At 39.3% G+C, this 27972-nt stretch overlaps 1 protein-coding gene and 1 long non-coding RNA gene across 2 annotated transcripts in view; both read left to right on the top strand.

Moving 5' to 3' along the window:
- The window catches only part of LOC310902102 (uncharacterized protein), a 382687-nt gene that overhangs the window by 249674 nt on the left and 105041 nt on the right, over window positions 1-27972 (top strand). The gene's annotated exons all lie outside the window — the stretch shown is intronic.
- The window catches only part of LOC310901586, a 34310-nt gene continuing 31312 nt past the window's right edge, over window positions 24975-27972 (top strand). Inside the window, exon 1 of the long non-coding RNA XR_014585922.1 lies at window positions 24975-27107. This is a non-coding gene — a long non-coding RNA (uncharacterized lncRNA). The remainder of the gene's footprint in view (window positions 27108-27972) is intronic.

Genomic DNA, 27972 nt, shown 5'->3' on the forward strand with positions numbered 1-27972 from the left:
TTGTAAAAGTGCCTTTTTTATTATGGCCTCCTCATCAGGGGAGAATTATTTTAGGGAATGGATACTGCAGTCAAAAATACTTTTGAGTCTTTGCTGAAGATTTTTCATCCTTTTTCCTCTTTCTAAAAATATGCCAACAGAAAAAAAGTACAGCACAACAAACTGTAGATGGGAAATCAGTTTGAGATTAAAGTACAGAGCAAGATAAAACAAGAATTGATCTGAACCTTCCCACAAAATGCAGAGGACAGCATGAATCATTCTGAGTTTAAAAATATGGCTGGCTTTGAGCTCTGTTTCCACACTTTTTCACATCATCAGAGATTAGAAGTAAAAATAAAAGCCCCAAATCTCTTCTTGATATGCTTTAATATGCTTGACCTTATATTCTTTGATGATGTTTCAAGCTATGGCCTAAGTCAACACGAATGCCAGAGGCAGACAAAAGAGAGGAAACCCTCTTAAGAAAAACATTGCTCTGAATTAGCCCAGGTCAGAATAGACATTTATGGGAGCTAATGTCTTTGCAAGTCACGGACCATAACTGCATGGAAAGACATCCAAATCATTGATTGTAAACTTCTTTCAGGATTTCTTATTCAAAAAATTGGAGTTTGTGCTGGGCATTGAGCACTGGGGTGTGGAAGTGCCACAGGTACTCATAGTCGAGCTTCTTCCTTAGTTTTTGGTTTTCTCCTTTTTTTTTTTTTTTTTTTTTGCTACCTTCTAATGCAAGCAGAGGAAAAAAAATCCATCAGTTTAGTTTCACAGATGTTTCCATTTACAAACAGAAGCCTTTGGTGATGCTAAAAGTTTCTCAGCATTGTTATAATTTGCATACCATTAGACATGATGTTTTTATTTTGAAAAGTTGAAATGTTTGTGGCTCATCATTACCTAGTCCTAACGTTGTTCAGTGCATCTGCTTAAAAAGTCACGCCCAGGCAATGTTCTATACTACAAACATTTTTTACAACTTTTACTCTCTTCCAAGTTTTTCCATTCAGATATACTTAAAGACTCTGTTTTATGTACATACAAATTGGAAAATAACAACTGGAGAACAAAGTTGGGTTGTGCGCTGCATACTGTGTCTGTATTTCTGCATCTGTCACAAGAGCTTTGTGCTGCGTTATGCAGACACTTCACAGGTTTTGTTTGGGTAGGCTCATAAAATTAATGTCTCGTTTTGTAGATGGCATAGTGAGCTAAACAGGTGTAACAGGAAATTACAATAAGAAGGAGTAGAAATCATGATGACAACTAAAAGGCATCAGTAAAAGAATAATTTCTTCAGTTCTTTATTCTTGTTTCTGTCCCCTAAACATACTAGCAAATTGGTGACTATTCTTGATCTAACATTAAACCAAATCCTAGTTAAAAGCAGTAACAAAAGGAGATTAACCATGTTTCAGAGATGTAATTTTATTAGCAGAGATCTACTGTAATGTTCACCTGCATCTTTATTCCCAACTTGGTTGCTCCTCTGCTGTCTTATGTGGGACCTCTCAGAAGAAACGTAAATCCTCTGTATCTATCAAGGTGTGTCAACCTGTCTTTTATCTAAGCAGAAAAGCAAGCAACCCATTTCTGTGAACAAACAGAAAGTTCAGCACTTGATATCATACAGAGGTTTTCCTGACAAACATCGTTGTACACTTGCCTTCAAAACCCTGACCAAATTCACCCCCATCTTCATTTCTGCTATTTTCTTCCAATTTTTTTTTTTCTTTTCCAGTCACCTTTCTAATTGCTTTTTTATCTCCTTGCCCTGCATTTGATGTGGCAACTTCCTCAGTGCTTCCTCCTACAGTTAAAACAGCCTTTCCATGGTCACCTGCCAAACTCCCCAGCTCTCCTCCAAGTTCCTACCTGAAACACATTGCGCCAGTTTCTGTAGTGTGGCACTTTCTCCAGTTGCATTTGGTTATGAGCTCCTAAGGCAGGAAACTGCTATGTGCTTGTAACACATACACTTTTAGTGATGCATAAGTAAAATTCCAAATGCAAAAAAAAAAATGTGAAATTAAGCATATCTGTCTCCTTAGAAGAAAACGTCTACACATGTTTAAAAGAGAACAATTAGAAGTGTATCAAGGTGGTATATGTGCACACATTTTTAAGCTCATGATAAAAATATTAGACAATAACAGATGATTGAACCAAACCAAATCTGAATCATTGTTTTCAACATCTAAAGTCACTCCCATGAACCCAGAAGAATTTCATTCACAGCTCCCCTTGAATGAGAAGTGAATATACAAGGTACTGCTTCAACTTTTTGTCATCTCAGCTATGTATTTTAATACTCTCTAGCTTTTCAGGCATTCCACAGTAGTAAAAATATAAGCAGAGTTGTACCAAAAAAAAAAAAAAAAAGAGTTCTGTTTTTTTAATGATGGAATTTGCTCACAGCTAGATACCAATTACATAGTCCCCGGACATTCAAACCCCAGCTAACTGCCACGGAAGCGCCGGCTGACAGTCAGGCAGCCCAAGACAAAGCTGTACGTATAAGATCCAAGGCAGTACTGAACACATAACCCAACAGTTTTCGACTGCTCCTCAGCATATGCCTGCTAATAGCATGCTGGTAACAGGATGCAAGTTTGAAGGCAGCTGAATAAGGGACTTCCTATATGGGGAACTAAAATTCACTGGGAATTGTCAATTAAAAAGAAATGGATTAGGTGGTATTGCCACTGTTTGTAATGTATTTATGATGGTTAATTTTCCTAGGGAAGGTGGTCAAAGGGGAAATACTGTAGTAAATGTGAAAGCAAAAGCGCTTGCTCCAGGCATGCAGTGTTCAGGAGCTGCTCTCCTTGTAGCCCCACGAGAGGCAGACTGCCGGGGAGGGAGCACAGCTGAGGACAAATGGCACTGTTTGGTATCCAGAAGTTAATGCAGTGCTCGGCAGGAACATGTCACTCGTGGTAAGCCTCAGTTTGAATCCAGCTGCAGCAGCGATCGTGTAGCTGGAGCTAATTAAGGGCTTTAGCAGCTTTTAAGAGTAAAAGCTGCCTCTAGGCAAAAACATGAAAGGAGATGAAATTGGCCCTTTTTGCAGATGTAACCATTCTAGTACGGATACCATATTGTCCAGGGGTTGGATGTTGTGGAATCTAGAAGACAAGAAATCCTTCTTTTTTTGCCATCTGATGCATTTTTATATCCTATTTGACAGATAGGACTTACTACGTGAAAAATGAGATACACAAAAAATAACAGGTCTTAACAATGTTGGCTATGAGAAAAATGAGTATCTCAGTGAATATCTTGTTTTCCTATGGATCTGTATTATATTTTTTTCTGAAGAAGCAGAGCTCCTATAATCTCTCTCTAACTTGAATTAATTCACTCAGATACCTCTTCCTCAGTAATGGTACTAATAGGTTCTGGCTACTCTATTTCATTAAACTAATAGGAATTTGATATGCTTGAAAATGCTGTCTCCTTGCCGAATGTAGCTGAAATTATCCAAGTAGTTCAAAAATTATTAGGGCAGAACACACAATACGCAAACTTAAAAAAAAAAAAAAAGTCAACAGTCCCAGCAATGTTCTGGAAAAACTCCTGAGTGATCAGTATCAATAAAATGGAAAATCATAACCTTTCTGCATATATCATAATCAGGAGATTAAACATTAGCAGCAGAGAAAAAAAGAAATCAAACCATCACACAATAATATTGGCAATTAAAAAGTAGAAATAAAATAAAAATAAAAATAATAAAAATAAAAATAGGTGCCCAAGCAGAGGGAGACTAGGAATACAGTCATGGAACAAACACACAGCTACTACAAATAAGAAATCAACTACAAAATAAAAAATACTAAAAATTAAACCTGATGTATATTAGAAGGAATGTTAATCGTAAAAGAATTCAAAGCCTATGAGGAGTTTATGATGCAGATTAGGCACTCTGGGAACCAAGCTGACCAGACGTTGGTGCCTAGGACAGACACCTGGTTGTCAGTGGAGCACTTTTCCAAGAGGTTTCTTCTCTTCCAGCCCCATTCATTTGTACCTCTCTGCTGACAGGGTCCTTTTTGTCAGAAAGATGGGGAGAAAGAAATAGTGGTTTAGTAAACATTTGAAAAATATATCAGACAACTGTGAAAACCTCCTGGGTATGTGGGTTTAGTTTTTTTTTCAAGTCAAGTTGGTTTTCAAGTCACAGATTTCACTCTGAGAAAACATATTTTATGTGTGAAGATTAATTTCTTTCCATCCTGCTGTGTCTGCCAGCATCAGCGCTAGAGAAAAGCAAAGGAAAGATAAAGAAGCAACAGATGGGAGAGAGAGAATAGAGAGAGAATAGAAGGATTTTTTTATTTTTTTTTTTGAGGCTTTCATTCTTGTGTTTCTCCTTACTCTGACACCAGCAGAAGTTTATTCTGCTGCACAGCATGACCCACAGCACTGGAACCAGGGCACAGTGCCATGCCAAACCCTTGTCCCCGCTGGCCTGGGGTCTTGCGCATCTGCACCCTCGGGTGCCTGCATCTCCCACACAGCACAGCACCCGCCTGCCCCAGGCCTCCCTGGGGACCAGCCCAGGAGCAGCCTTCCAGCCTCCTGCAGCCAAAACCAACCGAGGCAATTGGTACAATTGGTTTTGCTTCTTTTTTCCTTTTTCTTCTTCTGTAAGCCAGTAAAGAAACACAGATACATATTTTCTCCAGTGCTGAAGCACTAACAGCCCAAGGGTTAATATACTAATGTAATGGAGCTGTTATTGCCCAGATGTGTGCAAATGTAGAAAAGAATAAAAAAGGGGAAAAAAACAACCACCAGGAAGGGGTAACAAATGTTACTATTTTCCGAACATCTATCCCTCTTTCTAATCAAAGCACAGGTACTACAACACAGGTGGAAAAAAAAAAAAAAAAAAAAAAATTCTCAACTGATGTAGACTTTTTTCCCTTGCCATATTTCTTCCTCCATTCCATCTCTGTTCTCTCTTCTTCAGGTTTTGCATTTTTATTTTCACAACTAGTCCTTTCCATTTATTCAAGGCTTTGTCTGTCACAGGTTTTTACTTATGCATTGAACTGCACTACCGCACTACTAAGATTAAAGACTATTAAAATTAATAATCTTAATTTTACAAAGATTGAAGGTTAAGAAGGATTAAACAAGAAGGCTGTGGTGATCGATTGTCCTTGCACAGGCAACATGACCCAGATGTGGGTGAAGACACAATACACTGAGGGTAACCAAGGAAGTAAAATAGCTCCCTACCATCTTTTATCCTTGCTCTAAATTTATCATATACTAAGTTTGGGGAAGTTCCAGATTCATCAAAATAACTTCTTAATCCATGAGGAGCCAAGTTTTTTCCAAAACTAGGGCTTGTCAAAAATGGTGAGAAGTTACCTGCTGGTCTTTAAAGTGTGTTGGTAGTGCTACAGATTGCAGGAACTGAATAGCCCTGGAATCTGTTCAGCAGGATGCCTGAGATTTTATGAATTCATTTGGCTCCTCTCCTGTCAGGCTGGCATCAGCTTTTATTTTAAACAGAAATCTCCCTAACAGGAGAGAATACAGGAGAAAACACCAAGGGAAATATCAGGTAATTAAAGATAAAAAATACAGAGCTGTTGATCTGCTCAGTATATCCCTTCCTATATTAGCAGTTAACTTGTCCATGCCTGTGCAGTGTGTTGAGGCAGAGGAGGAAAACTTTTGGTAACTTAGCTTAAAACCAGAGTCTTTGTAACAGGTGAATGTGGTGCCAGCAGCACACAAGGAGTAACCAAACAGGTCCTGCCCTGCTCTCCCCAGCCCATCCTGGGGGAAATACTGGCTCCAACCCTTCCTGTCAAAGCAATGAAACACCAGAACAGCATTTGCTTCTGATTTGAACCCCTGCTTCCACAAAAATCTGTACTAGAGACGAGATGCTGAGGGAATTCAAGTTCCACATTCTCAGCCATTTTTAATCTACAGTCATAGAATTAAAACCTTGTAAAGTTTTAAGCATTTAAGTTGTTCCCCTTGCAGGATAAACTCACATGGAGATAGAAGGTGAGGCAGGCTTATCTTCCCAGCTTTACAAAAAGGAGCCATGTTTCTCAATGCAGCTGAACCTCCGTCGTCTAAGAACATAATTCCTCGGAGGGACAAAGGCAGCCTGCCTAGTCACGCTGCAGTCGGGTACAATAAACCACATGCCTATACTTTGTAAATCCCACCTCTCCAGCTTATGTACAAAGACTTACTGCGCGCTGCTGGTGGCCATCACAGCTGAGGAGCTGCTGTTTGGATAGGGGTACACATGAGAGAAAAGAGGACTCAGGAAAGATTTATGCAGCTCGGTAAAGAGCTTAACAAGGTGATTTATAAGAGAGGAGAGCAGCTTAGAGAAAATTAAAAATGGGAAGCAGAATAGAAAAGGGTACAAAGATAGAAGCTAAAGCCATGTAAAAACCTGATAAGGAACTAAGGTCGAAAAAGTGCATAAATATAGCAAAGGTAATACAAAAGGCAAGCAACTAGGAGCATGTTAGCAGCAAAAGCAGCAAAGATCCAGGCCTGCATCAGTGACGATGGGGGGCCAAGAGGTCATAAAACCATGTTAATGACAGAGATAAGGTTGACATCCCTGGAAGCCTGGGTTCATTGCTTTTTTTCATACTTCAAGGAAGAAGCTGAGGTGGTCACGACTCTGGAACAGATTACTAGAGGGGCTGGTGGCAGAGACATGGAGTGAAGTGAAGAGGCAGTGTTAAAGGGCTTTGAAATGACTCCAGAGTAGATAAGCTGTTGAAGGAAGAATTAAAATTCACCTGGTGGCAGTGGATTTATCGCAGAATAGGGAAGTAGAAGCAGCAAGGTAAAATAGTGATAACCCTTCAGAAAATATAATTAAATGTTCACTAAGGGCCTGGCAAGGAGGAGAGGCTTCCAAGAGGACTCAGGAAACTACAGAACCATAACTTCCTTTGGTATTGCTAATGCTAGTTTTGTATGGAGTGAATAGATGTAGCCCATCCATAGCATAAACTGGTTTGAGATCATTAAACTAGTCTGATGGCATTAGTACTATAAAGAAACCATTAACTTGCAGAAGGACAAAGTATTAGAGTGAAAGGTTTTTCTAAATTATTTTGACCTTGTAGCCAAAAGTAATACATGTGTGTATTTGTGTTTAAAAAAATTCTAAATTCCAGAAATCTGTAGTAGCGATGTCAAACCTGTGTGAAGTATTTCTGCAAATCTTACTGTTCATACATATTAATGAGGAATGCACTTAGATCACAAAACAAAACTTGGAAAAATATATGGCAAAGCTCCCTCCTATTTGGGAAGAAGTGGAAAAAAAGAAAAAAAAAAAAGTATATAGCTCAAGAAACAGCCCTTAAGTAGAAATAGATTCAACTTTACCTTTCCAGGAAAGCACAGTCAAAAACAAACATAAATGCACTTTTTTCAAGCACAGGTGAAAAACATAGCATTAAGCCTAGAAAATGTCAACTGGTTTTCTTGTTTTCTGTCTGCCATGCGCTAACGCATGTCACAATGGCTGTGGAGATGGGTAAAGGAAGCCGATATTGACTGTGGTCCAAATGAATCTTGGGTTTGTTTGAGGCCTTTAGGGCTAATATACACATACAGATAATCCATATTAATTCAACCTCTGCCAAGTGAAGGTTTTCGTGATAAAATTTTTGTATTGTTAGGAAAAAATAAAAAAATAAAAATAATGCAAATGCACTTATCGTTAGACCTGCAGGTACATTTAAATATTCCTAGCATATATTAAGATTTCTGTCATCCCTTGCAGGTTCTCATATAGTTTAAAAATGGAACAAATTTATAAAGCTACACTTGAAGGTCATAATAATTTTCTCCATAGAAAAATAACAGAAACTGAATGGGCAGGAATATTTTGTGCAACAAATACAAAGAAAAATTTCCTCCAAGTCTCAAACGTGAGATTATTTCAGGAAAAGAAGTCTGTCATTAGGTGCAGAACTAAAGTTCAAAGCCTTTGTATCTATTCTCAACTCTACTTTGGCTCAGGGTATGACCTCTGACAAATTATTTCAAGGGAACCTGTAAAGCAGAAGGAAGGGGTTCATCTGTACTGTGGTGAAGAACAGATCAATGCTTCATCCAACATAAGAGTGACCATCCTGGCCCATCTGGCCCAGTATCTTTTCTTTTAAATGGCCCTAAAAACGAATCAGTAGGTGCCTCAAGAAGGGCAAAAGAGTGCATCAAGTATATAGAGCACTTCTCCTTGAACCCTTTACACCTTCCTGAAATCTTCAGTTTAGGGCTTTACTACAGCTTCTGTATTGGTCTGCATCCCATAAAAATGTACTAGTTGTAGGCAAATAACAGTGGTACCGAAAACAACCTACTCATGCTACTACTTAGAAGTCTGTAAGAATCCTTTTCCCTTGCTGAGTAGTTGGCTCTAAGCTAACTTGCTTAAGGTTAGTTCAGGTTAGTTCCAACAAATTATGATGCAGCCTGCGTACATTGCAAAAAACATGGCAAAAGATGTTCTGAGGCATTAGGGAACGTGTTTTGCTGGCATTAGGAAATGTGTTTTGCTGGAGATAGATGCTAAAGAGGGATTTCTAGGTGCAGCCTTCATGGCATTCAGAATAACATACATGGGAGCAGGTTGGTTCTGTGTGGCTTAGAGACTTGGTTCTCTGATTAGAAGCCAATCCCTCCATAAGAGGTCCCCATCCATTAGGCTCTCGTTACTGCACACTCAGGAACATCAAGTGCGGTGGCCCTGCCCCTCTTGCACCTCTCCTCTGCACCTTCTCAGCTGGCATACCCTGTGCCTCGGGTGGCGTGGACAGGCTCAGATGACAACCGTGCACTGCTCTGCTCCACTGCTGCTCCAGGGGCATCTTCTCCTTTGGAGCAGGCATTTTTATAGTTGTGCACTGCGCTGTGCTGGCCTTCTCCCTGAAGAAAGAGGCCAAACACAGATGTTTTGTTCAGTCCAATTAGGAAAGCGATGGAGCTCAGGCTCTGTTTTATGGTAAGATGAAGTTGCTGCACAGTCTAGAATCCAGACATGTATAACCCTCTGTTTCCCTTCAGGTACTGGAGCTGATAACAGAAATAAATCATCAGCACAATGGTATGAATTGCAGAATTTAGTTGAAGAGAAAGGATGTAAAGTGTGCAGAGTTAGGAAGATTTGAATAACTAATGCAAATATATACATATATAAATTTTGTGTCAAGATCCTCAGGATCCTGAGAGCAATTAAAAAGAAACCTAGCATGCTCCTCACCTAGCTATGTTGCTGTCGGTGGGAAAAACAGGGCTCAAAACAAGTTCCATCCAATCCTGAGTCTCAGAAAAACAACTCTAGAGAAATCCACAGCATGTTTTTCACTTGAACAATTTATTGGACCTCACAGAAGTGCACTTATACTTTCTGTGAAGGATGCCACTATACCACAAAGGAACTTACACCTACTCCTATTAGGTAATTAGCAGTGAAAAGCACTGACTTGGAGAACCATTCTGAGAAGAGTAAGATAAAGTCCATTTCTCACTCATACCCAGTTATTAATGGCAATTTTAGCAATATGTATGAAGAGTATATCTGATCGCTGCTGTCGCACACCAGACAGATTTTAACTCAATTACTTCCCTCTCACCTTATCTGAATGCGTTTATTTTCCTGTATGAAATTAGATCAGCCGTTATCTCTGAACACATACCCTCTGAATTGTGGATGGAAATATCCACAAGGAAAAGCAGATGCTCTTGTGATTGACAGAAAACCCTGAAACACTGTCTGCTCCACAGAAACAAAGCCAGAGTTGTCATAAGGATGATTTACTGGGCTATATTACACTGGCAGAGAGAGATTTTTGTATGACTAAGGGTCTGGTCTCATTGCAGAATAAGTAAATATACTTGCCTCAAATTCAATCTAATCTAATTTGCAGCAGAAAATTAGAAATATTAGTATAGCAACTATTAAATCAAGTGATTTAAACACAGTGTAAGATGGAACGAAAAAAACATCTCTGCCATTTCATAGTAGGAAATCCCATACTGCATGTTTTGGATAAAATCAGCTAGAGAAATAACAGTAAATAACACCTAGAAGACTACAACTGCTAGAGAGATGATATTTTGCTGTATGCAGAGATTATTCTAAATCATGTATTCGTACCTGTATTCTCTACCATTTATTCATAACCCTTGATGTCAGTGGTATAAAGTACATGTAGTGAAAATAGAAAAGGCTGCCATTTCCCAGCATTATAGTTTCAGTTTTCTTAAAAAGACAAATAAAAGACACAAAGGCCACAACTGTAGGAAACTATGGATGTTTTTTTGTGTAAATCAATAGAATTTTGTTCCTAGCTGTAGTGAGTACTAATGGAACCCTTGTCTTCTAATACTCACCTGTGGCACATCACTGTGGTAGTAATGCCTGAACAAGAAGGACTGATCACATCTGGTGAATCTCCAGTTACTCGCAGCTGAGAGGACCTGCAAGGTGAAATATCTAAACAGTTCGTTAGCAGTTCTCTGCAAGGAGAGCTCTGACCTGTATGTTACCATGAGTTAAGGTTAATGGGAAAGTCTTGGAGTCCTTAAACATCTTATTTTACTTTGGAGATTTGCTCCTTCCCCAGGGAAGGCTGTAAGAGCAGGGATGGCACCAGGAAGGTGAGAGACTGAGACCTTGAAGGGTTTGCTCAGAAAAGAGTGAAAAGCCAAGCGATAGCAAGGGAACATGCTCTCACTTCCTGAAATGGCAGCTGTTTGGAAACTTTATGTCCTCTATTTTTCTGTCTGGTCTGAATTAGTTGGGTTTGTGTCCCCTGCAACCTCGACATGCAGCACACGAATGAGTACATGGCATTTCCTCTTTTTCCTTGGATAGCACAAAGACACCACAGTGATGTCTGTGCTAATGAGATTGCAAAGTATGTCACTGAGTCAGTCCTTCCACAGATATAAGTCACCATGAGAGGGATAAATTTTATAGCTGAAAAGGCTATACGTGCCCACATGACAAATGAAGAACAAACTGTGGAAAGGTGATGGGTGAATTTTAGCTGGGGAGTGAACTGGAGGATGGAAAAAAAAGGGGACAGAAGTCTCTGTATAATGATGATTTACAAAATGAAAGCACTGGGGACTGGGAAGGTCCGTTAGGAAACTGCTGTGTCATTTGTTGCAAATCTGAAGCTCTCAGAAGTGCTCTCACTGTGGGTCACAATGCCTCTTTCCAAACAGAAAGTTTCCATGCCCTGCACAACCAAGTTTGCACAACCATCTCTCCATCTATTTAGAAATCTTTCTGTGTGAGTGCCAAATAAAATGCCAGCAAGCTTCTTTTCAGGCATTTGCCTACCCACCTTTGATCCATCCATGTGAAAGCAGGCAGGACATCTCCAGCTCTAACTTATATGAAAGCAAAAAAATCTTCAGCAAATCTTTAAATAAAACCTTGTCAAAGTGCGGCAGCGGGAGTTTCTTAGAAATCACCTGCAAAGTCTGAAGCAAAATAATTGCTTGAGAACATAGCAAACTGTATTATGTAAAGAATAGCATTTTCATTACACTGGATTATTCTCAAAAGCCTTTTCATTAAATGGCTTCACAGATTTGATCATTTGTATAAATGTATCCAAAGCTGCCTGGGGTGAGCTAACTCAGCTTGCAGTCCCACAATGAGAACTGAATATCATATCATGGAAAAAGAACAAAAGAGCGATTTTCAGAGATGAGCTTCCTTCTGAGGGTCACATTTGGAAAGCGGTAGCTCTCCCAAAGATCCTTCTGTCCCTCAGGAGTGATGTACTGTGCACCAACTGCTAGAAGTAAAAAGTGAGATTTATACAGAAAGCTGATTTCCATTGCTGAAAAAATACAGAAATTTGAAAATACAGGAAAATGCGCAGTGCTGATAGTCTTGTTATGTAGTAGTGCCGTTAAGCCAAGAGACCTTGCTTGGGCATACACATTTCCATAATTCTCTGCAGGTATTAGGATGAAAGTGTGTGAGATACTCTGTGTTCAGGTGTTGGCTTGGCCAGCAAGATCTGCTTGGTGGGTGGCTGGAGGCCAGACTATTCAAGGTATTGCTATGGCTTAATGTTCTAAACTTTTAGGAAAGGATTAATGACAAGAACCACAAGGCTGAGAAAAACATATACAATGGACATATCGGTATTTTATCATTTGATAACTGAATGCCCTTTTTTGAGATGGAGTGAAGAAATCAGTTTTATTTTAAAGGCCTCGTAAGCAAAAAGCATATGTGGAAAATGACTTTCAATGTTTATGGGTGTACTGGAGTTATTAAATTTAATACAGGTAAAAACCAAACAAACAAACAATACAACACATCACCTTATGAGCAATGGATACAAGACAGAAGAGCATATGAAGTGCCTCTTTCCTTGAAACTCCAATATCTTGTCAGAAACCATTTAGTCATGTCAAATTGCTGAATTGTATTTAGTTGGATTCATCAAATAAATGGAATTGTGGATATAGTGTTTTCTTTTAGCAAGCAGAACTCATTCATTTAGTTCTATAAAACCTCTGCAAAGAAACTCCAGGAAATTACACCATGGGGACAAAATGTCTTTTAACTGATGAGGTATAAAGACTGATAGTAAAATGACTGATAACGCAATTGTCAAGCAGTTGCAGCAAAGCCCAGTCTAGCAGTAATCAAAAACATTTGTCTTGATAAGTGTGAGAAGCAAAAACAAGAAATGGTACCATTCCAGAATTTCTTAAGAAGAATGTAGTGAAGGGTGAGGAGCCTGCTTCTGAAACAGTGGCTTGTGTGGTAAAAAAATTCAGACAACTCTGTCAACTCCTGCCAAATGAACAAGGGAATTATTCATAACTGTTCTGATTTCAGAATGAGGAGGCAGAAAATAGGCTTGAAATTTTTAAAAATCAATTAAAAATGAATCAGAAGCAAAAAAAAATCTGAAAAATGATATGCCATTTCCTGCATTTAAACTGTTCTCTTTTTTTTTTTTTTATTTCATCTTTACACCTCTGGGCTGTTTACAGGCTGCTTACTGTCCACTGTTGTTTTCAAGTGACAATGTAAAATTATTTCATTTTTAGACTACTTTATTATCCTATTAATAAAACAGAAAGCACAGGGGAGAACAGGAACGCCTTCTTATTCTAATTTAATTCATGTCTTTAATAATAAAAATAGATAAGGATGTCAATAATTGTGAATATCAGAAATTAATTTATTTACTGTAATTTAATCTCTTTAACTTCTTATACAACCTTCCTAACACTACATTATCGTGCCATCTTTTGGAAATGAGTTAAGTCAGAGGACCTTCATAGATCTTTCTTCTATCTTCTTCACATAAGGAAAACCATGTGGTGTGTGCTGTTTTTTCATATATATAAAAACATTTTCATACAAAACTCAACAGTGTTATTTCTGATGCCTGTTAAGAGGAAGGGCAGAAAAGCATATGTTGCTTTTTAAAAAGATACTAGTAAAGGTTGTGGCTTTAATTAGTACTCAGTCTGTATGGCTTTTTGTTCCTCAGTCTTGGGCTATTACTTAAACCATCTGGCTTTAAAGTCTTTCCAAAGTTTACACTGACTTCTTTTCTGTTACAGCATATCTACAGATCTTGTGTCAGCAATGCATTAGTTCCTAAACAAAAACTACTGCTTGGGCTGGTGGAAGAGGTAGGTGACTGGCCAGTATCTAAAATGATCAAAAAGGGAAATGTAGTTATTTTTCAAGTTGTCTAAAGCAGTTTAGTCTTGAAAGCCTTCTCACCTGCCTGGTAAATGCAGCATGTGAAAGCCACTAATAGCAGGATCAGGGCAATGGGGAGCACAAAAGGAAGCTCACTGCCACGTCAGAGTTGGCACTGTGCATATATATGTCCTCTGTAGGTCCAAGGGTCTCCTCCCATCAGTAAACATACCTGGATGGACAAACATCTCTGGGATGAGGGGGCAAAAAAAAAATGAAGGAATGCAATGTCAGATAATTCACAATAATCATGTAATGCCCTGGACTGCCAGGGCCTTGGCTACTAGGGTATCAGAGTACCAAGGAAACAAACCAGGACTGCCCTGCCTGCTTGTACATGCTATGTGCTTGGGAAGTAAGGCTTCCTTCAGAAGTAAACATGCCTCACTGCTCCTCTTTCCCCAGCACTTTTTGTGCCTGCTTCTGGCCTTCCATTTTGCCCAGGTTGTTGAGAAGCTTTTCCCGAGCTGTGTTTTAGTGGCATTAAACTCATTACAGAAAACATGCCACAGTATATTGAGCACTTAAAACTGTCAGAATATTTTAGTGCATTGTGCAGATGGGTCGTTGGCAGTTTACTCTCCACTCGAGTTGTAACAAACAATTTTTTTATCTGGGTATTGTCTTTCAAGCTCTACTTTCTCTTGGAAATCTCTGAAGTTTAAAAAGTGCCTTTCTGAAACTTTCTTTTGAACATCTACAAGGGGAGCATCTTTGAGCAAGACTTGAGAGAGTTATCTATCAACCTCACCTGTAGTATGAAGGTTTGATATATTACAGCCCATGAACTTGGGACCTTTTATTCTCTTTGTTTCTGGCAGCAGAAGCTTACTTGGAAATAATTTTGCATGTCATGAAGGCTTAGTAGTCACATAACGGTACTGCTTGTAGAGCTTGTAAATTTGAGAAAGTTAACCCTTACAATTGAAGGACAATTTATTTTTCAAAGGGAAATTCCACATTACAAATCAAAGCGTATTCACATGAGATATTAAATACAAAGAATCAGCACAGAAAAACAGATAGTTGATGTGGCTGCACCCATAATTCACCAATGCTTGGCTTTTAGTAAATAATATAAACTCTTACTACTCTGTCCTACTAGAAATTACCCAAAGGGGGGAAAACACACACACACACAAAGCAGAAATCAACAAAGCACCAACAATGACGAGGATCCATCTCTTCAGTTAAGAAAGCTTTCAAAAAAGCTTTTTAGCAATGCACTTTCTTGAATAGCTTCCATTTGCATTAGAAATGCCTACACTGGGTTGGACTGGATTTTAAAGCATCTTTTATCAGTCTTCTTTTTTGTTCAGCCATGGTTAAATGCAGCCACTCTGTACATCCTGATACACTGCAACTTTCAGAAGAGAAGAAAAAGGAGTCTTTCAGCAACAGGTGCCCATTTATGAAAATTACAATCTTTAGTGAAGGAAAACATTTTCTAGCTTGTGAGCTGATGCCACTAATTTGTTCACACACACTTCTCTGTAGTATGCAATTAACAGAAGCAGCATTTTTAACAATTTAAAGAGTAGTAAATTTAAACTACAGGCTGTAGTATCTTTAAGAAGTCTGTTATTTCATCCAAGCACTGGGCTCTCAAAAACAAGAGCACAGGAGACAAAGAGAACAGAAATAATAAGTTCAGATGGGAAAAAAAAAAAAAAAAAAAGAAAAAAAAAGTACATTTATAACTCCTCATTACCCAAAGCTCATGCTTTTTAATCTGTGTTCATAATAAAGTATAGGAGCAATAAGTAGTCAAGCAAATACCCCATGTTCCAGGATGAATCTGTTCCTGCTTCTGTCCTTGGGGAATTGGAGGTTAAACATTTCTTACAGTGTATAGGAAGAACTTGGTGTCTCTTCAAACCACTTCCAAGTAACCAGGTGTTGACAACATTCTGTATTTTAGAAGGAACATGAAAACACAATGCTAAGAATATAGCTTAACCTTTCATGATGCTTAATATATGTAGAAATTTAGGATCTAAAAGTGCCTGAATGCTTTCTGTGTTCTGACATTGTACCAGAAGAAGTAAAAGCAGGGATGTTGGGCAATAAATGGGCATAAATCCCAAATTCAGCAGCAGACCCGACGAAAAGCCTACTGTAAGAGGGGAAAACAGTGAGGAGATTAAAAATGCCTGTTGTAAAGGAAAAAAGGGCCTGCCTGATAGTTCACTAGTATGCTCAGTGAAAAGCCTGAACCACCTCTAATAGCATCGCTGATGAGATAAAGGTACTATTTTTCCTGAGTGTAATGGGGGCAAAAAACCTACAACTTGCTGTGCAGACTAAAAGCCTTTGTTAAACCAGCGGACAAAACAGTTGCTGATAGCATGGAAAAAAAACACTTCCAAAATCACCTGTCTCTGAAGTTTCTGGTGATTTGAAGAGCATTTCTGTTTTTGTAAGCAGAATGAAAAGAAAATGAACATTTCTGAGTATGTGGCTGAATTAGGAAAATTAACAGAGCATCACTTGTTTGGAAGGAGTTTAAATGATGCACAAAGAGCCCCGATAGCATGTTCTATACAGAACGAACTGATGCAGAATTGCCTGTTTACTGAGGCTGTTTATACCCTAAAGCGTTCCCTAGAAATCGATGGTTAGGTGAGGACAACTTCTTGCAGTGCTATAGAGTTGCAGCATAAGTATTTAAGTTATAAGCATAAGTTTTCTTATGCATAAGTTTTCTTATGAAATTTTCCTTGGGACCGCTTTCTCTTATGGTATTTTGGTACCTACATTTGTCTTCCAGACAGAATAAAATACAGCCATTCAAAATTAACAAGCAGTTTCATTAACAGTTCATTTTATTTTAACATATAAAAAAAATTTCTTCACATTGATGCTTGCTAAGAGCCAGATTGTTCTGTCCTGGGATAAACAATTGATTTCATTTACAGCCAGACCTCTGAAAGGCCTCAGCAATAAGCTGTACCTGAACAAGTTTCCCTGTGCCTCCTACATGCAGCCGAGCCAGAAGCAGCTCTGAACTCAGTCTTACTTGGTATTAGGACAGCAGTGAACAAAATTGACCTTTTATGCTGGGCCTGGTGTTCTTGACAATATTTCATTAGTACTTGCTGAAGGATTACCGGCTTGTTTTGCTTATAACAGCATCTTCTTTTCTTAAATTTCATCAGGGTTGGGATTGAAGATGATGGTGAGGAGGAATGAAAGCACGGAGCCTTATTACATTCACTTTGAGACCCAGAGGTGCCCCAGCCTGTGGCACCCGCCAAATCAGATATTATTCATTTGATATCATAACCTTACTCAAGAAACTGTGTCCTATACATATTCTAAGTAAAGAGCTTTCTAGACAGAATTACCTATCCTACCCATCCTTACCCGCCTTACTATCCTTCCCATGAACTTTCTTCTGGTCTACTCCAGCAGGAGTGAAGTAGATGTCTTCTCAGGGAACCTGCACTCTGCTTCAGGGACCATCTGTGTTTCAGATGTCTGCCAGAGCCATGGCTATACACAGACACATTGGCATATAGAAGAAAGATATATAAATTGGCCTAAAACATAACCGTGAGGGAGGGAACAAGTCATTCACCTCTGCAGTCCTTCCAGGGCATGTGTTTACAGTGACATGCAGCTGGAAATCCCTGATGTTGCTTCTCAGGAGAAGGTCATCTCTCTCATATTATGATCACCCTTGTAGCCCTTTTCACTGATGTTTGCTACGAATGGAGCAAAGATGCAAAGGGGAGTTCAGTATGGAGCTGACATGAGCCCCATGCCATACAGACTACACGTTCCCCACAGCACTACATATACATATATATATATATGTATGTTTCTGGGTTTGGGTATTTAAATATATGTACACATGGATATAGAATTATATGCAGGAGATTATGTGCGTGTCTATACTGTTATGTATTGTATACACTGTGTACATATGTCCTAGCTCATTGCAGTAGGACAATGTGAACAAGGATTGCCTAATGGCACTCAGCTTCTTCTGGGATTGATTCAAAGCACAGTTTTTGCACTAATTTGTTACTTAATCTTCTCCCTATCATTTACTTTTACTTTTACATTCAGTTCTGCTTCTGATTAATTCTCCTATACACTCAGACATGGCAAGCTTTCTTTTTGTTTGTTTTGAAAGACAGAACTTATTTGCCAGATTGGCTTTCTTCCACAAAGCCTAATAACTCCAATGCTCAGAGCTTGTTAGGACTGATTCTTTTCTAACTATATCCATGCATTCAGGGATGTGATTAATTCTCCTGGAAAAAAAAAATCTATGCAGTTGATAGCTTTAAAAATGTATAACATGGATAAGTGTCACACAGCTGGCTATGAAAAGAGAAGGGTATTAATCACAACATTTAAATTAGATTACAGATGCGGTTGAACTTTTTTCTCTCTTGCTGCAACCATTCTTTTTGGAACAGTCACTGCTCTGCTATTCTAACATGGAGAAAAACACATTTAATTTATACAGCTGAAAAGGCTTGGCCTTAGTTTCAAGATCGTCTCATGAATTTGATAAACATGGCTCATTGAAGAGTACAGGCTCAAAGACAGGAATTATCCTTAGTGTAAGACGCAACAAGCTGCTGGAAGAAAAAAAAAAGTCTGAAAGAGGCAAAAGGCTCTCAAGACAGTAAACACATTTGATGGAGGCAAATGTACAATGTTAATTAAAATCTCAGACTGCCTTTACAAAGTATGGAATTTGTGACCCTTAAAAGCATCACTGTGAAGCTGGTGCTTAGAGCTTTGGCTCAAGCCTACTCTGGCTCCGTTAGCAGCCAAGCGTAACACCTCTGGTGTCTTCAAAAGAAGTCAGAGCAAGCCCACATTTCTGCTTTTGGTTCTCCATTTTTAACAATGTTAACAGCTTACCAGTCCCTATGAACAAGAGCAAGAGAGTAACAGGGCTTTCTTCCTTTTCGGCTGTCTGGACTGTTGTGAGTTCATCCCAAAACAAGCAGGTATTTATATGAACCTCAGAATGGGTTTTCATAACACTCTTACATGGTGGCAGGGAAATATGTCCTCAGCAGAGGTTGTTGGGTGCTTCTTTAAAATTGTCTTTAATCTGAAAATGTTGCTTTGCTAAAATGACCATTAGCTTAGATGGTGTTTCAGGTGAAACAGGAGAAATAAACCAGTATAAGAGCCTCAGAACTAGAACAGATACTTGAAATAGCAAAGACGCAGCAATGCAGGAGCAGATACAGTGCTCTGTACAGCAGGCCATACATCACCAGGCTATACAGCAGCTGTTGCCCTCACCCAATAATACATACTGCATTGCTCACACGAAGTGTTCTTTCAGGCTAAATGTGGGAAAAGCAGCGGATCCACAGCAGGGTACGTGCCTAACTCAGAGACCTTTTTGCATTCTGTTATGAAGCTCTGGAAAGATTCATTTCCTTTGGCAGCATAAACACAACCATTGGTGACACTCCGGAAGGTTCTCTAAGACAAAACAATTTATCCCCTCATTCTCTCCTGTGCCCTCACAGATGTGGGTGAAAAGCCTTTTCACCAAACAAACTTTTTGCTGTGGAAATACGCACCTGTGACAGAGCAAGACATAGCATTTCTTCAGTAAAAAGGGGATTTCAGTGTCCCTCAGGAAAGGCAGAACATTTATATGGCTGCTGTCAGCTTGTGCGGCTGTTCAGGGGAAGAACACTAAGAAGTGCCTGGAGAGCAATCAGATGTCTTTGGGCTAACTGCAGGTGTTAATGCTGCGGCTTTCTCATTAAAGCCAGCTTCAAAATGATACCAGGCCAGTTCTAGCTGTATTCTTTCTACTTGTGGTTTACTAGTGGGAACTAAATGATGTAAGAAACCTGTGATTCCTTTTTAACCAAGTACTTCTCTTCAGATGTCATCATGTTTTTATGTTAAACAGTCTCAGAAAGGCAACAGGTCAGCATGCGGAATAAGTCAGTTTAAGTTCCTAACTCTCATTCCCGTCACAGCATTGCAGTTTTCCAGTCTGAAAGGTGCTTTTAGTTTGCTAAAAGTTAGTTCTGAAGTGCTGCATTTCATGCTTTACTTCAGAAATATACATGTTAGACCCGATCATGACCAGGAAAGGCAAATGAATGGACTAGTAGACAACTTTTTATTCATTATGTAGCTCTGTACTGGACCATTATTTCAATTTAAATGTAACAAATTACATGTTTCCATGCTTTAAGCACAGATTTTGTCTGAAGATTTTTGTCACCTTACCACCGTGCCTGTTAATTTCTCACCATGAGGTTTTTTCGTGGCCACCTGATGGGGTAATGTATCACCCAGTTTGGTATACCTGCACCTGGTCAAACTGTTCCTAAAGCATCGTGTATCCAAATAATTTAACCTTTCTTCTCAGTTCTACAAAATATCCATAAGAAGAATGTGACTTTTATTACTTCATTCCTTATTCATAATTGTTTGTCAGATCACTTACATGAACAAATAATTGCCTATATATTCTTCTCAAAACTTCCAATCATTCCTGGCCATCTGGACTAGGAAGCTGGCTTTGTTAGTCACCTGGTCTTATTTATGTCCTTTGGTTTCACCATAACCATCTTCCTGGAGACTGAACAGGGGCTGCCCAAGCTAAAAGCACAATTTGCTTTAGCTTCAGTTACCTCCCACTCGAGCTGCAGTGGGCTCGGATGCTCCCAGGAGCACACCAAGTAACAAACACCTGCTGAGGGAAACGAACAAGCTGAATTTAAGGAAACTGCCTAGCATTTACTTGGAAATGTTCTTGAAGGTTTTTTTTGTTTGTTTGTTTGTTTTGACTTTCCATGGAAGAAAATCTATCCATTTTCCTTCATATATATAGTGTCAGTGCTCAACCAGCTCCTGAATACACCAGCTAGGTAACTGTGCTGGTTCTCTAGAATACTTCTGGTTTGTGTTACGTATCTTATATGTAGATGTGTTTGTGTACTAGAACTAAGTGAATTATTTGTATTTCTTTTCTGATATATGGAGCAGTTGAGGCAGTAAGTGTCTAGCCTGGAAAACTCATAAAAATAAACACATGCATGTTGTATATTTAAAAATACATCATTCATCCCACGGGGCTCTGCCCTCGCTCCTTGCCTCTCACAGCCAGTTATGCCCCTGCTTGTCTTCTGCCACATTACTGACTGTCCTGTCCAGCCTTCAGATGGATTATTAATACAGGTACTTCTGGCTCAGCTTGCCAAAGGTAAAGTCACTTTACCTTCTTTTCTGGTTTAGATTTTAAAGAATTTCCACGACTTAATTCTCTCTGTTATTAATAGACTATAATTTCTTGGTATATATCTTTTTTCTATTAAACATTTTCATTTGGAATTCACACCTGGAGGTTTTCATTTACTTTTCTAACGGCTCATTAAAAAGTGAATATCGTGGGTTAGGAAATGATTTGGGAACATAATTTGGTGTATGAGCTCGATCAAGTTACTAATAATCATGTGTTAGTGCTTGAAGGGCCAGGCTGCTTTCTGAGCAGCCCAAATCTGCTTTGACAGCCACAGAAGATTCGCTCCCGCTGCACGCCCTGCGTTAGGCAGGGGGTGAGCTGGGAGCCTGGTGGTCCTGCACAGGCAGTAGGAGTGAGCAGGCTCTGCCTCTGTGTGAAAACGTCTGGAAAGAGACAAAGAGCGTTATTGTACAGAAGTAGAATTTAGTAAATAGTATTTAGCAAATGGTAAGTTGTATTTAATAAATAGTGGTGTTTAAAAATTAAAATACCAGAAGTCTGAATGTTGTACATTGACAAAGAACAGAGCCCCAAGGTAGTAAGTCTGTGCTTTGGTGCTACTCGCTTGGGCTGCTCAGCTCCCTCATTGGCCTTTGGGTGTGAAAAGAAAGGAACAGGCACTCAGCTCTTTGGAAGCAAAGGATTGGGCTGTGATGCTGCTTAAATGCAAGGAAGACCTTGGAGCACATATTGCAGTGGTGTACTGCAGGCAGTGAGCCCGGCAAGCACAGCTTGTAAGCCTTCTCACAGGGATCAGCCAGAGCTCCTGCTTTGAAGCACCTGTGACCCCACCACCAGACTTCTGGCTGCTTTTAATCTGTTCTGCACGCAGTGCATTTTTTCATGTTCATTACCAGCTCTTCCACCATTTTTATTTTGTGTGCATGCATAAAAAGTTAAAGAATACTGATTTCAAACCTAGATAATTCTCTGTAAAATTAGACCTCCATCCTTACAGCCATGCACCCATGCAAAAGTCTGAGTGCCTTCCCTGAATCCAGCTATTCGGTTATGGCTTTGCATGAGGAAGAACCAACAGTATGCACTTGGCAGACAGGTGCCAGTCCTTTGTTAATTTGGGAGGAGAACACAGTAAGAAATATCTTTTTAAATGGGTACATTGTATTACTCAGGAACAAATAGGTATATGCTGGGGGAAGAGTTTAGCTGGGAAATAAGTGCTGTCAATGGGAAAGAGCGAGACCTGAGAGGGGATAAGAAAGAGGAGAGCAAAGCTGTAGAGCATGCATGCTGCAGCAACACGATAGATGGATTCTTGACCAGCGGCTTAGCAACCACTGGTCCAAATCCAATAAATCTTATCCACAGGGTTAGCAAAAAAATCTTCCTAGTGAGAAATAATTGACTGTGCCTCAGGGCAAAAGCAAAAAAAAAAATTTCATCACGTACACAGCTGCAGCATAGGACTCTGGTGATTCTTCTGTCACAATTTAGCTGAAGACTTCAATGCATCTTCTAATGCTCTAACCTCTGTCCTAATGAATTAATAATTAAAAAAACATATAATGGGAATACTGAGTTAGTTATCAGATTAGCAGAAGGTGTTAGAGCCCAAGTAATATCATCTTGGATACAGTTGCAGACAGTCATAGACATTCAGTTTGTGCTCATCCTGTATGGCCCTCACCATCCTCTTTCTGGGGTTGCTGTCCCTGCAGCTGCCCCTGTTTGAACAGGTCACATCTGCCCTCTTAAATCAGTCCTGGGCAAAGAGAGCTTGTGAGAGAGGTGTGGGAAGGGGCCTGGGTCACTGCAGCGCTGTTACTGCGGCACCAGCTGGGAACACTTAGAGCACAGTGGGCATGGCTCATCCTCCTGCTAGGGTAATTGTAGTTAGGGAAGTACCTAACTGTTGGGAGCACGGCATTGTAAACCAGAGAGCAAGCTCTCCCCTCCCCCCCCCCCCTCCAGAAATGCTCACCTTTTTCCTTGTGTAGGGGCTTTTAAACTTTGAAAGAACATCAAACTTGTAGTAACCAGTATAACTCAGGTATTACCTTGTTGCATTTATGGGTTTGGGGATGCAGACTGTTTCCTGTTGATCATCTGGCAGCACTAGAACTCAACATAAATTTTCACATTTATACATTTCAAACATAAGTGGTTAATTTATTTTACTTCTCTATGAAAATAATAAGGCTCCCGTTGCTTTCATTTTCAGAGCTAACCTCTTCTGTACAGGAATTATTTTAAAATTGTGTTTCCTACTTCTGCAGTCATATTAACATATGTTCTTTAATGAAAATCATCAAGTTAATTTAGATGTATTCAGTTTTCTTGGATGTTAGCCACAGCTCTCATTGCTCAATGCCAAGCTCAAGGAGTGCCTCAGCACCCGTGTGGGATGAGGGCCCTGATCAGCCTTCAGTGGCCACTTAATGACACAGTTTGTCCCTTTACTTCTCCCAAGTCACTTCAGCCACGTGAGCCCTACCCCACATCTCTTTTTAATTCCTCAAATACCAGAAACCAAGGCAATTAAGTGTTGTGAAAGTGTGCCTGCTGAAAAATTTGGGAGGTTACAGGACAGCATGTAGGTTTATGCCATTTTGCACATTGATCCCCTTTCAATAGGAGAATTCACAACCACACTGTTGTGCAGTAAGGTCTTCCCTTTGTCTCCCTCTTTCAAATGACTGAATGCCATAAATGTTACATAAGAGACCCCACTAATTCTGCCACAAATATGTATGTCTGAGGAAAGAGAAAAATTAAAGCATATACTTCAGTGTAAAACAGCTCAGTTTCTCAGTTCAAATACTGGCTTTTCTTTTTCATGGTTTAGAACTGGGGAGCTATTTTCAGTTTGCATATTGCTGGATGTAAGAGCTAGACTGATAGCAACTGCCAGAGAAATATGAAAACAATGGCTTATGTATATGGAAATTCGTACGTTTTAAACTTTAAAGTTTTATTTCTCCTCTTTAAATATATATATATATATTTTAAGCTTTGGTGGTTTTGTTTTGTTTTTGTTTTTCAGTGGGGCATTATAAAAATGCTGGTAAGCAATTAAATCAGTGCGCTGAACTGGAATTACATAAAATATTAACTGTGTTTTTAAAGCAACCAAGAATTGCGTAAACAAAAGTAGCAAGGTATACTGCATGGAGCAACCCATCAGCAGTGCTTCCTTATCTTGCTTTTATAGGGCATTTCTGTAGCATTAGAAATCTTTTCTTGTTATGGAGAGGTCAGTTGGATTAAGAAAAGTTGGATGACGAATTCTCTTCAAGCTTGAAGGCTTAATTGATTATAGTGTATCAATCTGGAAGAGATAATAGTCCTGATAATTTAACTCATTTCATTTCTTCTTAAAAATAAATAAATAGGTAGATATGGGAGAGAGGACATGTAATTCTGACATAATTCAGTTCTCCAGTTAAAAAAAATTGCATGAACTTGCCTGGCAGAGCAAGGCATTTTACAGCCAAATGTCAGATCTGCTGTGTAGTTTGTCATGTCATGTATGAGCTAAAAAGTGTATAGTCAGATTGTGGAGAGGTCTGTTTGCTGTTGTTTTTATATGTGACTTTATTTTATATAAATATGTTTTTATAAACATGTATTGTTAAATATACTCCAGTCATTTTGAACACGATGTTCCTCCTAACCATTCAAACTCATAAAGGCTTAAAAGAATATATTGACAAAACTACGCATACAAAATCAGTTCTTTTCAAACAAATTCATTATCAGTATTTATTCTTTAAAGATACTGAGAGGAAAATAATCAATTGCTTTCCACCTCTGCAATTTCATCAAAACCACTATTTCATGGACTGAATTTGTTAAACGCTGTCTAGAATAAATGAATCTGGCCATTCAAATTGTATCTGACAAAGGTGCCTGCCACTGGAAATTTTATATTAAGTTTTAGGCTGAAGCAAATTTATGAGACCAAGCTATAAACGTCTACATAAGAGGGTCTGGAGAAAATGCTGACAGGCCCCTATCTGCAGTGATGCTGCCAGGTGCTGTTATAATTAGTTCTTTGGAAGCGAAGAACTGTTCATTTCTGCAAGCAGAGTAAAACCTTGTCTGTAGAGCAGGTCTGTTAATTTGAGACTGAGCATTATTTTAGCACTTGGTCAACATAAGAAGAATAAAGAGCTTTTGGTGTAGGTCTGTGGCACCGAATAAACATCCTGAGGTCTACCTGTTGGGTTCCCTTAGTCAGCAGAAACTGGCAAGGGTTAGGAAGGTCTGAGCATTTTCAGCTCATTTAAGATTTAATTTATGAAATAAACCTTTAGACAGACATTTAAATAAGCAGCAAGCTGCAGGAAAAAAAAAAAATGATTTCTCATGCAGCAATGCAGCTGACAGTGAGTTAGGGTCTGTTTGCAAAAAGCTTTTAAAACTTTGAGAGAAAAAAGTGTCCTATAGAAAAAAAAAGGAAAAGGTAACAGAAAATAATAATAATAAAAAAGAAATGCTACAAGATATGTCTTTATATGAAGATCCAGTAATATTTTGTAAGAAGATGCGATTTGGTCAAATGTAAAAATGTCAAAGTGTACAGCAAGAGATGGATTGTTAGCCTTCTTATCTCAGTCTCTAATATTCTTACTCTCTTTGCAAGCAGAACCTTAATTTATCTATTCATAAAATGTATGTGCAAATATTTTGGACACCTCGGGGTATATTAAGAGGCTGAATTAATGTTCTTCATTAGTATCCCAAATTGCTGTATACATTCTGTTGTTTAGACTAGCTGAGAAATACAAAAGTCTAAATGTGACTGTGGTGTGAGTGAAGAAGGACAATAGGTCTGATCGAGATAAATTACTCTGAGAAAAAGAAAATTACAGGAGAATTTAGTACTGAGGGCGAAAACATCAGCATCTCCTACAGCAGAGACCGTGCTCAAATTAGAAATCGGCTGCCACCGTGTCCCATGGTAAATTGTGGGAAAGCTCACCTTATAAATAATCCACAATGGTGAGATTAGATGTGTAATGATAGAGGTAGATATCGGGAGAAATAAGACAGGTTTGGTGGTTAGACAATAGCTGCAGCTATGAACCCCTACTTGTTTTATTGGTTGTACACTGTCCTCTGCAGATGACATTATTAACTGTGTCATTGCTGAGAAAGCATTCTCTTGGTCTCACTACAAGTGGTTTCCTCTGGACTAATGTATCGGAGTCTCAAGGAACTTTGATGTCGAACACTAGGAAAGCCTGAACAGAGTTGTAATGTCACAGGGGGCACAAAGCATTTGTGTTAGCTTTCACATGGTCCACATCAGAAGATGCCATGATAGCAAAGAACATAACTTCCTGAAGCTGTTAATGCTCAAGATGTCTCAGCTGTGGAATCATGGCCATCATCACTCTCAGGTGTCTGACAAGCCCCCTTCTGAGGACCTTTTGGAAAAGCAGCTACAAACGTCTGCATCAAAAATGTGTTGCTGACACCACCTGATGAGAGCAGTTACTGATTATAGTCTGATAGCAACAAGTAGAAATTTACATTTGGCATCAATTGCCCTCAGTGCTAACTAGGAACAGAAGCCACAAAACTGGGAAGCTAGCAGAGATAAATTTACAACCTTGACAAAGAGAGAAATATGAAGATGAAGCTAATGGTTTCGAGCTCTCTCAGTCCAGAGGCAGTCATCCTGTTGTTGAAGTAACATCTTTCTACCTTTCTCAGGATGAAATAGCTAAAATTCATTTTATCAGCTGAGAGAGAGGAAAATATGACACACAGACTGCCTGGTTATAGGACTGTCATGCTGTGGAGTCCCATCTGCCCTTCCCAATAAATGTGAGCAAATTACCCCATTTCTTTGCTGGTTCCCTGGTTGCGGGCTGCAAGACAGTCCTGCCTTCTCATGTAATCAGAGCAGTAAACTGCTTTCAGCTCTGTCAGACACCAAAACCTTCCCCATGTCCCTCATCTGTAGGACTTTACGAATTGCACCCAAGCAGCAAGTGCTTTGAGCTCATGCCCATTTCCTCTAGGAACCTAGAGGAGCCTAGAACTAGTGAGAACCCAGGCGTCCTGTCTGCTCTGCTGTGTTTTTGCTGTGCAAGACATCTCTGTTCTCTTCTAAAGGTATTTTTACACAATTATTTTATGAATTCCTGTTTTTGAGTTCAACCCTGCTGTTTCATGAATTAGTCCTTTTGTAGTTTCCAATATTAGCAGGATTATGCTGAAGAAAACATGAAAGCGATCTATTAAGTTCTGAGAGTGGGCTTTCTTGTCTGTTGTGGGTTTGTTATTTTTATGGTGAACTAGAAAGGTTTTCTGTTCTAACTATGTTCCCTGGGGTCTTGCCTAGATCCAACCTGACTGTCAGGCAAATAAACTGAGAAGAAGGTAATGCAGATTACCTTTAAGCACCTGTATGGTGATCTGAGGACTTCCTGCTTGTCTCGCAAAGTCATTTCTGTAGCAGCAGTTCCCAGTCTGCATCCTGCCACTGCTTCCTTCCTTGCTTCTATGACTTTGTCCTGCTCTGTGAAGGGTCAATTATTAGAAAGTAAATTTATATTGTAGAGTTGTAAACTTGCAGTGTAGGGTCTGTGGAGGACAAACTTCCCTGGTAATCTCTGCTTGCTAGCACCAACTGGGGCCCTGGGGAAGGGGAAGCTTGCTGGAGGGGTTGTGTTTTGTTGGACTCTGAAGGTGGAGCTGTGTAGTAACCCTGGGAGGTAAGGCATGATGTGATCTTCACAAGAAGATCATCACTAGACAGTAAATGAATGAAATTCATATCTACATAAGTTTGAATCCCTAATATTTGTTTCTACTCCTGTCTGCATATAAATCACTCAAGTGATGCTGCTGACAGGTCCTGTAGCAAAACTTAATAATGAAAGCATGTGTTTTCTTAAGCTAATTATCTCTGCCACCCTTGAAATTCAATTTCTGCTTCCAAAGAGGGATGTTTTAAATGCAGGTTTTTAGTGTTTGT

This window comes from Anser anser, assembly GCF_964211835.1.
Source record: "Anser anser genome assembly, chromosome: 6".
Classification (NCBI taxonomy): domain Eukaryota; kingdom Metazoa; phylum Chordata; class Aves; order Anseriformes; family Anatidae; genus Anser; species Anser anser.